Source organism: Schistocerca americana, chromosome 2 (genome assembly GCF_021461395.2).
Source record: "Schistocerca americana isolate TAMUIC-IGC-003095 chromosome 2, iqSchAmer2.1, whole genome shotgun sequence".
Lineage (NCBI taxonomy): Eukaryota > Metazoa > Arthropoda > Insecta > Orthoptera > Acrididae > Schistocerca > Schistocerca americana.
The window spans coordinates 1052561050-1052578402 of record NC_060120.1 but is presented as its reverse complement, the minus strand read 5'-3'; the positions used below and the strand labels follow the sequence as shown (position 1 = coordinate 1052578402).

Here is a 17353-nt window from a genome sequence, read left to right as displayed (position 1 = left end):
CATAATCAGTGAAATGACTTTTGGTTTCATGAGTTATTTAATAATCCATTCTCTAGAAAGATCCTCAAAAATCACAATTGTTATCATGCACTAATGACATTTCTTGGGATTAAAATACACTGTGGCAAAAATAAATCTCATTTAATTTGCAGATATACAGCTCTATCCACTAGTACTGACTTTGTGACAAGTGCAGCCACAGTAATAATCTCAGCATTCCTCGAATGGAATATTGAATGTCACAAAAAAATTAAGACAGGATGGCTGGAACAATATTTGCATCCAATTCTTCCCACAGCGTGAATTCAGCATTTTACTGCCATGCTACTTCAACAAGTTTTGTATCACTTAAAACACATACAAAAGCCTCTTTATTGCAGAAATGAGAATTTAATAAACATTGTTAAGGAATAGAAAGTATTTTCTCATCCGAGTTTCTGAGATAAGGATTATTTGGCAAGGCTGACAGCACACAGTAAAACATTTCATTATAGCATATACCTTCTGCGGGATAAAAATTAATGGAATAGAAGGAGTAGAGTGTACAAAAAGCTGGTAACAGGTTTGTTACGACAATGGTCAAGAACAACCTTTATTGAGGTAGGATGGTACCAATCAGACTAGCAGATGAAAATTTCCCTGAGCACCCTGATCTTAAAACTGAGGATAATTGTAACACAATTGTCTGGAAAGGTATCAGTGCAAACGGTGCACACTGCAGTTTCATGAAAACTGCTGCAAAATAAACATAAAACTGATAATTGGTGTCATGTTACAAGTGTATAGTTAGAACGAGTGAAACGAAGTATTTAAATATTATGAGAAACAAGAATACAAAAATGAAAGTGTTGCTAAGTGATATCAAAGCTGTACATGGCGGCCCCAGGAAAAGAAAGTTTTTATATAAACTGTCTTTTTCATCCATCATGTTTCCACTTATATGACAACAACTGACCTGTCCACTCCAGAATAGACTGAATCATCTTCAGCAAAGTCACCCTGCAACTCAAGATTGTGCCACAGCGTCATCTAACAGAAGGCTCTAACAGCAGCACCTGCTGAATGGAGCTCTCCTCTGTTCTGAGTTGTCAAACAGAGCAGATGATCAATGGCTTAGTACTCAAACTTTAACTTTTCACTTTGCTCCTTCTCTGAGATGGGATTGAGGCCACTGGAGTTATCTTCTCTCACCCCCTAGAAATCCTCAATATGTAATCCCATTGGAAAACAAATCTATACAGCTTCTTTTTCCTAAAGAAGTATTTCATTTACAAGTTCAGACCATTCTTAAATCCTGAATATATGCCTGCCCACCAATGAGGCATACAATCTGGTGTCAGGTGTGGGATTCCAAATTACTTCTGCTTCTGGTTTTGATGTGCGACAAACAATTTCTGAATTGATGAGCAGATGCATTAAACTGCCACATAGGCACATCTGGCCACATGCTTTGCCTATCACAGGCAGTCTGGGCTACCCGTCATAATCAACACAGCACCTCCGCTGCTGCTGCCGTTCAAAGCTACCAGTGCAGGTATGACAACCCAGTGTCACAACACCAGGCACTGGCTCCAACATCACTACTTCTGCTGCCGCCCTATTGCTGCCTATCACTTCCATGCCATTAATAAAACTGCATCCAAAAGTTGCAAATTTTGAATCTAGGGAGAAAACACTGCCAGAGACATTGCTGAGGGTTATTGTCAAATACATTTTTGTTTTGCTTTGATGCATATAGTTCAAATGGATGCCCGATAAGAGGTCACAGGGAAAGCTGGAGATAGATCCAGAAATGCAAGCGAAGGTGTGGCAACTCTGGGTGGAGAAGAATGCCTGCAAAAGCCTCTCAATGAGGCATTACACAATGTGACACCGCAAAGCAGCAATGTGCCAGGAGCTGGCCTCATTTCCCCATTTCTGGGGCTCTCAGAGGCAGAATCTAATTGATGTTGTATTGGGTTCACTGGATGCCACCTTCATGGGTAAATCAGGGGAAAACACCACACTCTCTTAACAAAATGTTAACTGATGAAGAGAAAATGTGTGCATAAGGTGGTGAAATACAGGTAGTAGTCAACAGCCTAAAGTTGCAAGGAAAGATCAGCTAGTTCCTATGCAGATTCCATGTAAGGGCTGAGAAATATTATCAATTGATGTCCTTGTACAAGGACAAGAGAATAAATATTGACAAAAGTATAGTATTAGCTGCTACAGAGACAAGTTTTTCACCATATGCCAAAATTTTAGAGAGGATTGAGAAGGCTTTGTTGATCTGATAAGAGCTGTCTCATGGCACAAGTATCAACAGTGGAGGGAAAGTGGGGAGAGAATTAATGAGCTGAACATGGTTCTTCTTAGTGAAGCAGTAGTTCAGTGTAGACTCATTTGCTTTCTTCAACGAAGTGGAAACTCATTGTCTGAATATTTCACTTGAAGCATTGATACCTATGTAGGTGCTGGATGCACTGTAGTTCTCCAAGCATACCACAAGAGGTCATACAAATTTCATTTCTACGTGATGAAAGCTACCAATTCACCCATTCCCATCCTTCTGCCCCAGAAGGTAAGCCCCATTAGATGTGCATTCATTGCTGAACTGCTTTACACTCACTGTGGATGGCCAGACCATAAGACAGCAGAGTGTTTGGATCAGATATGAGAGAGTGATCTGTCAGACTTTATGACATCTCTCAAACCAAACAGGTTACTGAGTAGCTTGAGTGGAAAGAGCTCATATAGGAATGGGAATATATGTATTGCAAAAAGGAGTGGTTATGCCACTGCCCCTCCTCCCACTTCCACAAAGTGAATCCAGTATGAGAGAAAAAGAGACACTCCAGTGACTAACACAACTTTGCAAGGTAAAGGCAGACAGTCTTCCTTGATCACTAATACAATATCAAAAGGATAGATTGCTACTCACCACATAGAAAGACACACACACACACACACACACACACACACACACACACACACACACACACGGCCACTGTCTTCATTGTTAGAATGCTCCAGCACCTGTAGACAGTGACCATGAGTGTGTTAGTTGTACTTGTAACCATACATGTCTGTTTTCTATTTCAGTAGATGGACTTTGTCAAAAAGCTTAATATTGTGGCAGTCCTTTTCAATGCGCCTGTCTGCAACTCAAGACCTCCTCTATGTCATGAGTAGCAATCTATCCTTTCCACACTGTTGTTATTTCATTTGGGACATACCCATTGTTTGATTTTATCATTTATATAGGAACAAGATTGTCCCTGGGATTTACTCCCACAGGCCCAACACTTAATCCCTGTTTCTGGCTGTAATCCAAATTCACACCAGACTTACAATTCCAAATACAGCAATCTCTTGCACTTACCCAATTACTCTGTGAACTATATACCTCATTCGCCAATTTCCACACCACCAGACTTACCTCCTCCTACAAAAACCTGTAGTTATCTGCCCTCATGTTTCCTCAGATAGCATTACCTGCCAAGCCAACTTCAAACTGCAAAAACATGCCAGACTTCACCTCAGAACGCTAAACTACCTGAATAATGGTGTTTCCCTTCATGTCCCTTTGCAGCTCCCTAAACAGTAACATCATGAAGCACCACTTCTCTCCTACAAACTGAGCCTGGCCGAGCTTTCGAACATTCCCCAAGTCTTCAGTATTGCCTCCAATGATAGCTCATGATCACAAGAATCAGTAACCACTGTCCAGTGTACTCAACATCATGCTGCTTTTGTGAAGGACCTTCTTTACCACACATGTAATGTCAACTGGAAATATCACTTTGCAACCCAGCCCCACAACCTTTCCAACAGCAAACCTGACATTGAGCCCTGCCTTGAAAAGTTCTGACCATGGTCCCAACTTGATCTGCTGCCACTACCTCAAAATCATTCCTCACAAGCCTTCCAAGAATTCCTCAGATCCAGCATTGCTTCACAAACTTTCCTCAGGTCACTACAACATGACCCTAATCTGTCCTCTGCAGAACTTCAGGCTCTTCATTCCCTAAAAGCTGATGACTCCATCATTATTCTCCCAGCAGATGAAGGGTCTACCACTGTGATACTAGACCAAAAGGAGTATGTTACTGAAAGTCTACACCACCTGTCTGACACCTCTACATACAGTGTCTGCCATCAAGATCCCATTCCTGTGACTCAAAATAACTTACAGCCCTCCTTAAAACCTCAGGCCCCTCACAAAGACTAATACCTCAATCTATTGAACTTCTCACCCCACCCACAGCATGCACTCCCATCTTTTTCCTTCTTCCTAAGAGTCACAAACCCACTCATTCTGGCCACCCTCCGAACGTAAAGACTTCCCTCCTATATCAAAGATACCAACCATTTCTGAAATCATCTGAAATCTGTGCCTGTCCCACTCCCACAACATCCCTCTCCCACCTTACACCTTGCTTGTCACTGCTGATGCCACCTCCCTCTATACAAACATTCCCCATGTATATGATCTGTGTGTTGTTGAGCATTTCCTCAGTCAGTGACCACCTGATTCCAAACCTATGACATCCTTTTTGCTCACCTTGATCAACTTTATACTAACCAACAACTGCTTTATCTTTGAGGGGAAGACATATGTACAGACCAGGGGAACAGCCATGGGAACCAGGAAGGCTCCCTCATATGCCAACCTTTTCATGGGTCACTAGGAGCCGGCTTTCCTGGGATCCATAAGCCTTCAGCCCCTGGTTTGGTTTAGACACATTGATTACATCTTTGCCATATAGACTCCTGGTGATTCCGACCTGTTGAAATTCCTGGACTCTCTGAATACATTCTCCCAGTTAAATTTCACATGGTTCTATTCCAAAACCCATGCCACTTTTCTTGATGTCGGTCTCATCCTCATCAAAGGCAGCTTCACACTTCTGTCCACATTAAACCTACCAACAAACAACATTACTCACATTTTGTTAGTTCCCATCCTATCCATGTCAAGCATTCCCTCCCATACAGCTTTGGCATTAAATGAAAACCTATTTCTTTAGATGCAGACTCTTTACAGCAATACATCACCACTCTCACCCCAGCCTTCACTGGATGTAATTACCCCACCTGCCTAGTTCAAAAGCAAATTTCCGGGCTATCACATCCAATCCCAGTACTGCTGGTCCCTCCAAAAAACAACGTAGGAGTACACCACTTGTCACTCAGTATTATCCTGGTCTTGAATATGTTAATCAGTTATTCACCACAAAGCGGAGATGCTAAGCCGCGATAGGCAGAACAGGAAGATTCACACAATTATAGCTTTCAGCCATTAAGGCCTTTGTCAACAATAGGCGCCCGCGCGCACCCACCCACACACACACACACACACACACACACACACACACACACACACACACACAGTCTCAGGCAACTGTGTTATGTTCCATCCTGGATTTTTCATTGTTGATTAATCAATTATTCGACATGCCCATGACTTCCTAAAATCATGCCCTGAAGTGAGGTACATTCTTTCTGACATTTTACACACCACAAAAAGATAGCTTTCGTCACCCTCCCAATCTCCATAATATCCTCATCAGACCCTATGTTCCTTCTGCACCCCTCTCCCTACCCTATGGTTCCTACCCCTATGACTGTCCCCACTGCAAGACTTGCCCTATGCACCCTCTTACCACCACCTAAAGCAGCCCTGTAAATAGAAAAACATATACCAAAAACGAGAGCCATCTGTGAGATGATGCATCATATACCGGCTGTTATGTAAACACTGTTTGGCCTCTTATATCGGTACGACTACCACCAAATTATCAGTTAGGATGAATGGGCATAAGCAGAGGGTGTGTACAGGCAACTTACAATATCCTGTTGCAGAGCAAGTACAACATGACAGTCAAGATCTGTTTCACCACACGCACTCTCTGGATTCCTCCTCCAGACGCCAATTTCTCAGAACCCCGAAGGTGGAAACTGAAGTTTCAACATGTCCTTGGTTCTCGCCACCTGCTTGACCTTAATTTACATTAATTTCTTCTGTCTCAGCATTTCTTTACAGTAACTATTCGTATCTTCACTCCGATTTGGTTTTCAAGAACTTTCATTTTCTGACCTGTCTATTTTTTCCCCTCTCCTATAATCCCGCCCCTTCCCAACTCTATCACATACAATGCACTTAGCTTTCCACTCCTATAGCTCATGCATGATGTTTTGACTGTAATCTCCATTTTGTGTATTACCCTTTAAGCTCTCAGGTTTTCAAATCTCATTCAGTGGAGTCCCCCAACAATCAGTAGTTCCTTCTCATCCTGTCCAGTAAGTCTCTCCCAACCTGGGGTCCTGGGCAACTTTACTGAACTCTCTCCATTTCCTAAACTTCATCAGTCCTTTTCCTTCACTCTTCTTCCTTCTCCTTCAATCTTTCTGCCAGGAGAAAAAGACGATGGATTTGAAAGCTTGAAGATTTAAATACCTATATATGTGTGTCCTCCTGCTGCCTCTTGGAGAGTAGCTTTTTTCTGTCTCCAGTTACATTAAATTTCCAAAAACTGATTACTCTTAATTGACATGTTATACAGTCCCCATTGTCCCAAAATTATCTGATATGCCCTTTCCAGCCTCATCTGATCTCTTTTTTTTTCTATTGCCGTATTTTGTTATTACCCATCTCTAGTGTTGGATAGTTTTGCATTATATGTTTGCATTTCTTCAATATGTTGAGACACTGTAATCACACAGTTTTAACCACTGTACGTTATGGTGAAATTATGGTCAAGGTTTATGAAGTTTCTAAAACTTGTAGTATGAAAGCATAGAGCTCAAGACACTAATTGCTCATCGGCTGCCAAGTAAGCAAAACGCTGCACTATGCATTGACTCAAATGTGTGTATGTGAAGGCAGGGCATGTGGCAATGTCTCTACACATGTATGACATAATATAGCACTTTTTGTAGACTTCGTTTCTACTTGGAAGAAAGGACATTCTGCAGTGACTTCTAGGTGAGAGTTTCTCTTTCCTCACTTTAGGTATGTTCATATGTCAGTTTGTTACCTATGTCATTGACCCCTTTTTTACTTTGTATCATATGTACCCTGACTGGTTGTTCTGAGGTGCAGAAGTTTCCCCCTTTCCACTGTGCACATGTTTTCAATTGTGTTTTCTTTCTTCAATAGAAATGTAGCCCTGAGCTCATTTACGAATTTGCTAGTAGGGCATATCATCCACCTTACAAAATCTATTTAGCATATGTGTGTGATTCTGAATGCTCAATGAAGCAGACAGTGCTCTCCTGGTTGAGATCCCTGAATGTGGGTGGTCTTCTACAATGGAATTCTATATCTAAGGAAGCTTGCACCTTAGAGTATAGTTCTACTGACAGAAGCTACTACCATATCTAATGGAAAACAGTTGGGTCATTGCCCAGTAGCTATCTCACTATAAGCTCATTCATAAATTAATAATGCAGGGTATAAATGCTACTCAGAACCAACTTAATATGTGCAACTGGAAAAACATCCTGTGTTACAAACAATATTTTGGAAAATAAATTTCTTTTCTGACTGAGTGGTTACATTAGTGTCAGCCTACAAAATACATTAGTTGAATTTTAATTCCCCTTGAACACTTTATCCATCCCCCTATGAATATTTCAATACAACTTCATTACCCTCTTCAAATGATTTATCCCCTCACTTCTGGATTTATATCACAGTAATATAACTGCATTACTGTGAATTTCACCAAGGTTACTTGTAACTTATTCTTCATTTGCAGAGTCCTGCTCTTTGTCTGAATTGTTAATTGGAAGGATGTAGGCTTCTCATTTTTTCTAGTCCCTGAAAATTTACTTGCAATTACATACACTGGCAAACAATTAAGTACCTAAGACTTGAAACTTCTTGGGAGATCAAAATTGTTTGTTGGACTGGGGCTCAAATCTGGGACCTTTGCTTTTCCCAGTTGTGTACCATACTGACCTAGCTATCCAAGCATAGCTTATGACCCATCCTCAGGCTTTACTCATGCCAGTATCTCTTCTCCGCAATTTCATTTCTTCCAAGAGTGCTTGTTCACTAAGGTATGCAGAAGAACTTTTGTGACAGTGGAAAAATAGGAAAAGTGACATTGATGGAAGTAAACCTGTGATACGTGGTTGTGAGTCATACTTGGGTAGCTCAGTCAGTAGAGAACTTGCACATAAAACACAAAGATCCACAGGTAATCAACAAGCACATACCATTTGTCTGCTCCAGAGTTACAGAATTCCTAGTAGATCTCAAACTACATTTGTACTGATTTAACTTTATACACCAATACCTTCTTTTGTGAAATTGCTCTATTATTTACACAAACTAAACAACTGTCATATCTCTGACTATTAGTTGAACCTCATTCTGGTTTCACTTATGTGTTACGATCAGACTTTCACTCTACACATGTGCCAGGTGTCACTGATTAATAGTGGACTTTTATTCAAAGTATCCTAGCGCAATATCCTAGAACCTAGTTTCCAGTTCTCCAAACAACCGAAAGAAAATTTGAATGTTATTATTGAACCATACTTGTTACTTAATCCTGAATGTATCTCCCAGTACACATCCTGCTACAGCCTTTCTGTAAGATACTAATAACACTGAAGTTCTCTGGTCCTCGGATCAGTTGATTGCATGGGATTACTTTATGGTGTTGTTACACATACAAGTTATACAGCTGAAAATGTTCACCTTCTCCAGTTGATCACACATCTGCTTCAGGTTCCAGTTGATTGAACTAATATTAAGTGCAGTGTTGACTTTTATTCCCCAACTGCCATTAACTTCAGTAATTTTTTAATCAATTCCAATCACACCTCAAATTGTTTTCTTAATTAAAATCTATTGTTCTGTATTTGTTTTATGAACCAATACCAGAGAAGGAAAGTTGCTATTCACCTTATAGCGGAGACGCTGAATTGCGATAGGTACAAAAAAAAAGATTCACACAATTGCAGCTTTCGGCCATAAAGGCCTTTGCAGCAGTAGATACACATACACACATGCACGCACACATTCACACAAAAGCAACTTGCACACACATCTGCAGCCTCAGAGAACTGAAACCACACTGCGAGCAGCAGCACCAGTGCATGATGGGAGTGGCAAATGGGGGAGGGTTAGGAGGAGGCTAGGGCGGAGAGGGGGAGGGATAGTATGGTGGGAGTAGTGGACAGTGAAGTGTTGCAGTTTAGACAGAGAGCAGAAGAGAAGGTGCGGCAGGGGGAGGGGGTAAGTAACGGAAAGGAGAGAAATAAAAAGAAATTAAAAGACTGGGTGTAGCGGTGAAATGACGGCTGTGTGGTGATGGAATGGGGACAGGTAGAGGGCTGGATGGGTAAGGACAGTGACTAACGAAGATTGAGGCCAGGAAGGTTACAGGAACATAGGATGTATTGCAGGGAAAGTTTCCAATTGCGCAATACAGAATAGCTGGTAGTCATTGAGGTGAGGGAGATTATGTTTGGCAGCGTGTTCAGCAACAGGATGGTCCATTTGTTTATTTGGCCACAGTTTGTCAGCGGCCATTCATACTGACAGACACCTTGTTGCTTGTCATGCCTACACAGAATGCAGCACAGTGGTTGCAGCTTAGCTTGTAAATCACATGACTGGATTCACAGGTAGCAATGCCTTTCATGGGATGGGTGATGTTAGTGACCGGACTGGATTAGGTGGTGGTAAGAGGGTGTATGGGACAGATCTTGCACTAGATCTATTACAGGGGTATAAGCCATGAGGTAAGGGATTGGGAGCAGGGGTTGTGTAAGGTTGGACAAGTATATTGTGTAGGTTCGGTGTACGGCGGAATACCATGGTAGGAGGGGTGGGAAGGATAGTGGACAGGAAATTTCTCGTTTCAGGGCCGTTCCCCTTCTTTATGCTTATCTGCCCTCAAACCTGATACCCACAGTAATATACATATATTTATTAATGATTTGTTATTCTCTACTTTGACCCTTGTGACTTGTCACCAATTTTAGTGAGTTTTCGCCTTCCACACCATCGCCTTCCTCAGATTTCATCTCATTTTTCCCCCTTGTGCATCCACCTTGCCATTTTCGTATTTTTCACTTGTATTTGAGTGTATTTTTGGGTAATTTTTGCGTAATCTTTCGGACATAATTCTACTTTCTTGCATAGTTTTTCGCATTTTTTGCACCACCATGGATCCTTGCTCCTTCCATCTGCATCAATACGGAAAAGTTTCCTTATTCCTAGCCCCATCCCAGTCCCACATATTGTTCCTGCATTGTTGTTTGGCTCATGCAATCCCCCTAATGGCCTTACCATCAAATTACCCATCTCTGGTTGCCACCCCTCCTTCCACAATGACCTCCACCTGTTCAGATTTCGGCAATTCTTAGCCCTCACCAACAATATGCTGCAAAAGAATATCAACCAAGCCCAATCCTCCTTGCAGTACCTTCTCTCCAACCGCAAAATTCTCCTGCTATGTAATCCCAAATTCTGGAACCAATAACACACACTGAAACTCTTGCCCCACAGGAACTTGAGCAACATGCGCAACACCACCTCAAAAAGCTCTCAATCCCGCTCATTTCCTATTCCCGCCTCAGAGTACCACTGTCCACCACTTCTACAACAACCTCCAAATCTCCCCCATGCCCCTTCTTAGCTGACAAACCCTGACTCGCAGACCTACTACACTTACCCCACCCTCCAAAACTCCCTCCCACCACCACACAGAACCCAAACCTAAACAGACCCGCAACACAGTTATGAACCTTTCCTCCAGAGGCCTTTGTCCAACAGAAATATCAGTCCTTTCCAAAGGCCTCACCTTTTGCTGCACTCCCAAATTCAACTATGCAGGACTAATTAAAGCCCTTCTCTCCTCCTCCCAGTCCCTACAGTGGAAACACTTTTTCGCCATCAACCTGACCAATCAGACTCAACCAAAGTCCATTATTGAACCGTGCCGAACTCTGTTCACTCCTCTATCTGACCGTGATCCACCCCCTGTTAACCTTCCAGAGTTTCTTAACCTTGAACCTTGCCTCACCATCATTCCCCAAATCCCTCAACATACAAACTAACCTTACATCTACAGAAAGAACCGCAGTCCACCATCTAAAAACTGATCCCGACCTTATAATCCTACCTGCAGACAAAGGCTCCACCATCGTTGTTTTGAACCGCAAGGATTAAGTGGCAGAAGGACTCTTATCAGCTGTCAGATACTACCACCTACAAACTATGGTACAGTGATCCCATTCCAGTAATCCAGCAGGATCTCCAGTCACTACACAAATCCTTAGGCCCATCTCAGAACCTCTCCCCAGAGTCCACCTCTCTACTTACCCCTATCACTCCCCGCACTCCCAAATTCTTCATGCTTCCTAAAGTCCATAAACCCAACCACCCAGGACGCCCCATTGTGGCCGGTTACTGTGCCCCCACTGAGAGAATCTCTGCTCTCGTAGACCAACATCTTCAACCTATTACCTGGAATCTATCCTCCTGTATCAAAGGTACCAACCATTTCCTCGACCGACTGTCCACAGTTCCTTTCCCTTTACCACATGGTGCCCTGCTCGTCACTATTGACGCCAGCTCCCTGTGCACTAACATTCCTATTGCCCATGGCCTTACTGCTATCGAACACTACCTTTCCAGACACCATATGGATTCCAAACAAACAACCTCCTTCCTAGTCTCTATGACCAACTATGTCCTCACCCACAATTACTACTTCTTTGAAGGCATTACCTACAAACAAATCCATGGTATAGCTATGGGCACCCGCATGGCACCAATCTATGCTAACCTATTCATGGGCCATCTAGAGAAATCCTTCCTAAAAACCCAAAAACCTAAACCACTCATCTGGTTCAGATTCATTGATGACATCTTTGCTGTCTGGATTGAAGGTGAGGACACCTTATTCACATTCCTCCAGAACCTCAACAACTTCTCCCCCATTTGATTCACCTGGTCCTACTCAACCCAACAAGCCACCTTCCTAGATGTTGACCTCCGCCTCAGAGATGGCTACATCAGTACTTCCATCCACATCAAACCTACTAACCACCGACAATACCTCCACTTCGACAGCTGCCACCCATTCCATACCAAGAACTCCCTTCCATACAGCCTAGCCACCCATAGTCGACTCATCTGCAGTGACAAGCAGTCCCTCTCAAAATATACCGAGGGTCTCACTGAAGCCTTCACTGGCCGTAATTATCCTCCCATCCTTGTACAAAAACAAATCTCCCATGCTTTATCTTTCCAGTCTGCCACCACCTCCCAAGGTCCCACAGTCCAGCCACAGAGGAGCATTCCCCTCGTAAATCAGTACCATCCGGGACTGATGCAACTGAATTACATTCTCCGCCAGGGTTTCGATTACCTCTCGTCATGCCCTGAAATGAGAAATGTCCTGTTCACTATCCTTCCCACCCCTCCTACCATGGTATTCCACCGTACACAGAACCTACACAAAATACTTGTCCATCCTTACACAACCCCTACTCCCAATCCCTTGCCTCATGGCTCATACCCCTGTAATAGACCTAGATGCAAGACCATCCCATACATCCTCCTACCACCACCTACTCCAGTCCAGTCACTAACATCACCTATCCCATCCAAGGCAGGGCTACCTGTGAAACCAGTCATGTGATTCACAAGCTAAGCTGCAATCACTGTGCTGCATTCTATGTAGGCATGGCAAGCAACAAGGTGTCTGTCAGTATGAATGGCCACCAACAAACTGTGGCCAAAAAACAAGTGCACCACCCAGTTGCTGAACACGCTGCCAAACATGATCTCCCTCATCTCAATGTCTGCTTCACAGCCTTTGCCATATGGATCCTTCCCACCAACACCAGCTTTTCTGTATTGCACAGGTGGTCCCCGTAACCCTCCTGGCCTCGATCTCCATTAGTCACAGTCCTCACCTATCCAGCCTCCTCCCTGTTCCCATTCCAGCACCACACAGCTGCCACTTCACCGCCACACCCATTCTTTTAATTACTTTTTATTTCTCTCCTTTCTGCTACTTATCCCCTGCCCCCTCCGCACCTTCTCTCCTGCCCTCCATCTAAACTGCAACACTTCACTGTCCACCACTCCCACCATACTATCCCTCCCCCTCCCCGCCCTAGCCTCCTCCTTACCGCCACCCAGCTGCCACTCCCATCACGTACTGGTGCTGCTGCTCGCAGTGTGGTTTCAGTTCTCTGAGGCTGCAGTGTCTACACTATATGGTGAGTAGCAACTTCCCTTCTCTGGTATTGTTACATTCCATCCTGGATTTTCCATTGTTTTTTTTATGAACCAATTACTTTTGTGATTGCTTGAAAGTAAGTCTTTTATTATATCATTTATTTTTACAATATTTCCAAAGAGTATTGATCAACCTAATTACTTTGTAGTTGGAATAGCACAAATTTGGGTCAAAGGAATCATCCTCCCACCTGTTGCCGCCATTTGAAGTAACATAATATTTGTCTATACAATATCTTGATTCAGTATGCAGCATCATGTTTTGTAGTTGGTGTTATATTTAATCAAGTTGTTGAGTTGGTGTCTTCTGTGCATTAATATATATTAATATAATAGAGGGAAACATTCCACGTGGGAAAAATATATATAAAAAACAAAGATGCTGTGACTTACCAAACGAAAAAGCACTGGTAGATAGACACAATAAAAAACACAAACACACACACACACACACACAAGTTTCAAGCTTTCACAACCCACGGTTGCTTCATCAGGAAAGAGGGAAGGAGAGGGAAAGACGAAAGGATGTGGGTTTTAAGGGAAAGGTAAGGAGTCATTCCAATCCCGGGAGCGGAAAGACTTACCTTAGGGGGAAAAAAGGACAGGTTTGCACACACACACACACACACACACACACACACACACACACACACATCCATCCACACATATACAGACACAGGCAGACATATGTAAATATGTATACACTTGCGTGCGCGCGCAAGTGTATACCTATCCTTTTTTCCCCCTAAGGTAAGTCTTTCCGCTCACAGGATTGGAATGACTCCTTACCCTCTCCCTTAAAACCCACATCCTTTCGTCTTTCCCTCTCCTTCCCTCTTTCCTGATGAAGCAACCTTGTGTTGCGAAAGCTTGAAATTTGTGTGTTTTTTATTGTGTCTATCTACCAGTGCTTTCTGGTTTGGTAAGTCACAGTATCTTTGTTTTTTATTAATATATATTAAGTTTCACAACTTTTCTTTAATCACTAAACTACAGCTACGATACAACTTAGGACATAATTGGTGGTGCTAACAAATTAAAAATAGATTTTACTTGCAAGGTTTCTGTTCTCCTTGATTACAGTTAAAACAAACTGTTGTCTTATTGACCAGTTGGTGGTTACATAGTCACTGTAACGAAGTTTGACAGTGTAGGCCCCCATCACTCTGAAAGACAGACTGAATCCTGACAATGCCCCTATTCTATAACAGATCACGCAAGACCTGTTTCTTCCTCCACCATTGCTAGAAATCAATCAATCACTTCCATTATTAATTTTAAAATGACTATAATAACTGTTGTACTTTTGTTTCAGTACTTGATTTGTTGAATGTTAAGGTCCCACTGATGTTACCAAATTCATCTGTGTTGAATTGTTTCAGGGAGAGAGGAGAAGACATCCAAGATGCCTATTTGTTGCCTTTTCATTGAAGTGACAACAAAATGTGTGAATTCCTAAGGGACCAAACTGCTGAGGTCACCAGTCCCTACACTTACACACTACTTAAACTAATGTAAACTAGCTTATGCTCAAAACAACACACACCCCTACGCCAGAGGGAGGACTCTAATCTCCAGCGGGAAGGGCCTCACAGTCCGTGACATGGCACAGCCGCTCTGTGCGGCAAAGTGACAACAACTGAGGAGTTTAATTCAACGTAAACCAAATTTCCATCAGCAAAGTTATCCTACCAATCAAATCGTGACACAGTGTCACTTGGCTTATGAGACAGAGGGCTTTCGGAGCAGCACCCACTGAACAGAGCTCCCTTCTGTTTTCAGTTGAAAATCAGAGCAGGTGATCAAAGGCTTTGTAAATCAAACTTTACCTTTTCACTTCCCTTCTGCTCCAGGGCCACTGGAGGTACCTTCTTTTGTTCCCCCAGCAGCCCTTATTAAGTAATCTTCACCCGAAAATAAATCTGCATTGTTTCTTTTTTCTAAATGTGTGTTTTATTTACAGGCCCAAAGCATTAAAAGTGGAATGTTACATTCTAAAAGATGAATGCAAGTTCCAAAAAACAGAAATGTTTCTAAAGTGGTTGAAAATCAGTGTTTTGTAACATATAGTTCATATGTAATAAATACAAATGAAACATCTAGCAGAATAGAAAAGCATCTTTCTGGAAAGATAGCATAATAACAAGAGATGAAGAATGATCCTCTAGACATGGCCAAGACATTTGCATCTGAGCACTCTTACGAAACAAATCTTGTTTGAAAGTAGGGTCTCAAACACAAACAAGAAATTTGCAAAGAACAGTTTTGCACCTGACAAATTACTTTTGGTTTAGGCCAGGAAGGTACAGGAGTGAAGGATGTGCACTAAGGATAACTTCCATTTGCACAGCTTAACCTCTGTGGGCTAGCTAGGGATGCAGGTGGCAGACGGCTGGGCAGGCGATTTCATTGACTAGGGCATGAGATAACAGCATGCAAGTATCTGATGTGGCGACACAAATTGTTTGGGGTTTCTGAAGCTTGGACTGTTGTGTGTGAAAAAAAAACACACACAAAATACTGGACATGTCCCGGGGGGAGGGGGGGAGGGGGGGGTTGGAGGGGAGGGGAGGGGAGGGGAGGGGAGGGGAGGGGGGGGGGCAACGAATTACTTTTGGTTTAGGCCAGGAAGGTACAGGAGTGAAGGATGTGCACTAAGGATAACTTCCATTTGCACAGCTTAAAAAATCTGGTGGCGGTAGGGAAGGATCCAGATGGCACAGGTTATGAAGCAGCCACTGAAATCTTGCATGTTGTGCTCTGCTGCATGTTGTGCCATCTGGCAGCCCACCTTGTTCTTTGCAAACAGTTCAGCAGTGGCCATTCATTCTAGTTGAAGCTGGTTGGTTGCCATACCAATGTAAAATGCTGTGCAGTAGTTGCAGCAGTGGTGGTATATAACATGGCTGCTTTCATAGGTGGCCTGGCCTCTGAAGGGGGAAGATAAACCGGTGACAGGACTGGAGTAGGTGGTGCTGGGTGGGTGGATTGGGTAGGACTTGCATCTGGGTCTTCCAAAGGGGCACGATACCCGTGGCAGGTGTAATGCCACTTCCTCGAACGAGAAATAAAAATCAAAAATTAGCTCCCAATACGCCAAAGATTTCCCTCCAAGTCCCAAATTCCCAGAAAACTGAATAAGTGAACGAAGTTCCATTTATCACTATTATTAGAACAATAACAAGTAATTAAATCAGGAATCTAAGACTTGACAATTTAGCAATCTACGAAAGAAAGATTAAATTTCAGTAAAATTAAAATCAAAATCATAATAAATTGCAAAATTAGCATAAATTAACATTTGCAAAGTAGAACCAACGATCCCAAAGAATACTCCATGTGAGTACTCTTTGGGGATCATGAGTAATGACTAAGTATAATTCAATGCATTGTCACTACGTTACGAGAGTTAGCCAAAGCAGGTCATATATTTGAATGCTCGTACGCTCATACATGTAGGCGCGCTTAGATTGTTTTTGAGACTGAATAATTGCGATCTATTATGATGCAGTAATACGATCTTCTGACTTCATATATCACGGCATTAGAATTCGAACGGAGGACTTACCTACTAGAATAAAGTGAACTTTTAACTAGATAATTGAACTAAACATTACTTAGACAGTGATTTAGGCAACAAACACTGATAGACAATTTTCACTCATAACAGCCAGTGGTTTATGGAACTTCATTGATAGATCCAAAGCATATAATTTAAATCCCCCCAACACCTGGGAAAGTTTTCTTCTCAAGGCTCGGTTAGGAAGTGACTGATATTGGTGCATAAAACACCCTCTCATGCCAAGTCGTGCATTTGTGATTTAAAATTCTATCAAATTATTGACATGAAACTCCCGAGTAACAATTATGCGCAGCGATAATATTTGACTGTAGCGCTCGGCGCTTGTGTAGAATCTTCGACTCAAATAACAAGACCACTGTTACGATTTCTTGGATACTTGAAATTATGACCAGCTTGTAGAGAATTTGTTGTGGATGTGACTGCATTGGTTTTATCAATAATATTTCATCATTAATCAGTTAAACATCGATTACAAACAATTAATTACGATTCTTGGTGAAGTAAATATCTCA

General features: G+C 42.4%; 1 protein-coding gene across 1 annotated transcript in view; it reads right to left on the bottom strand.

The window, feature by feature from the left end:
• Window positions 1-17353, bottom strand: part of LOC124594670 (MFS-type transporter SLC18B1-like) — a 321099-nt gene that overhangs the window by 202664 nt on the left and 101082 nt on the right. The gene's annotated exons all lie outside the window — the stretch shown is intronic.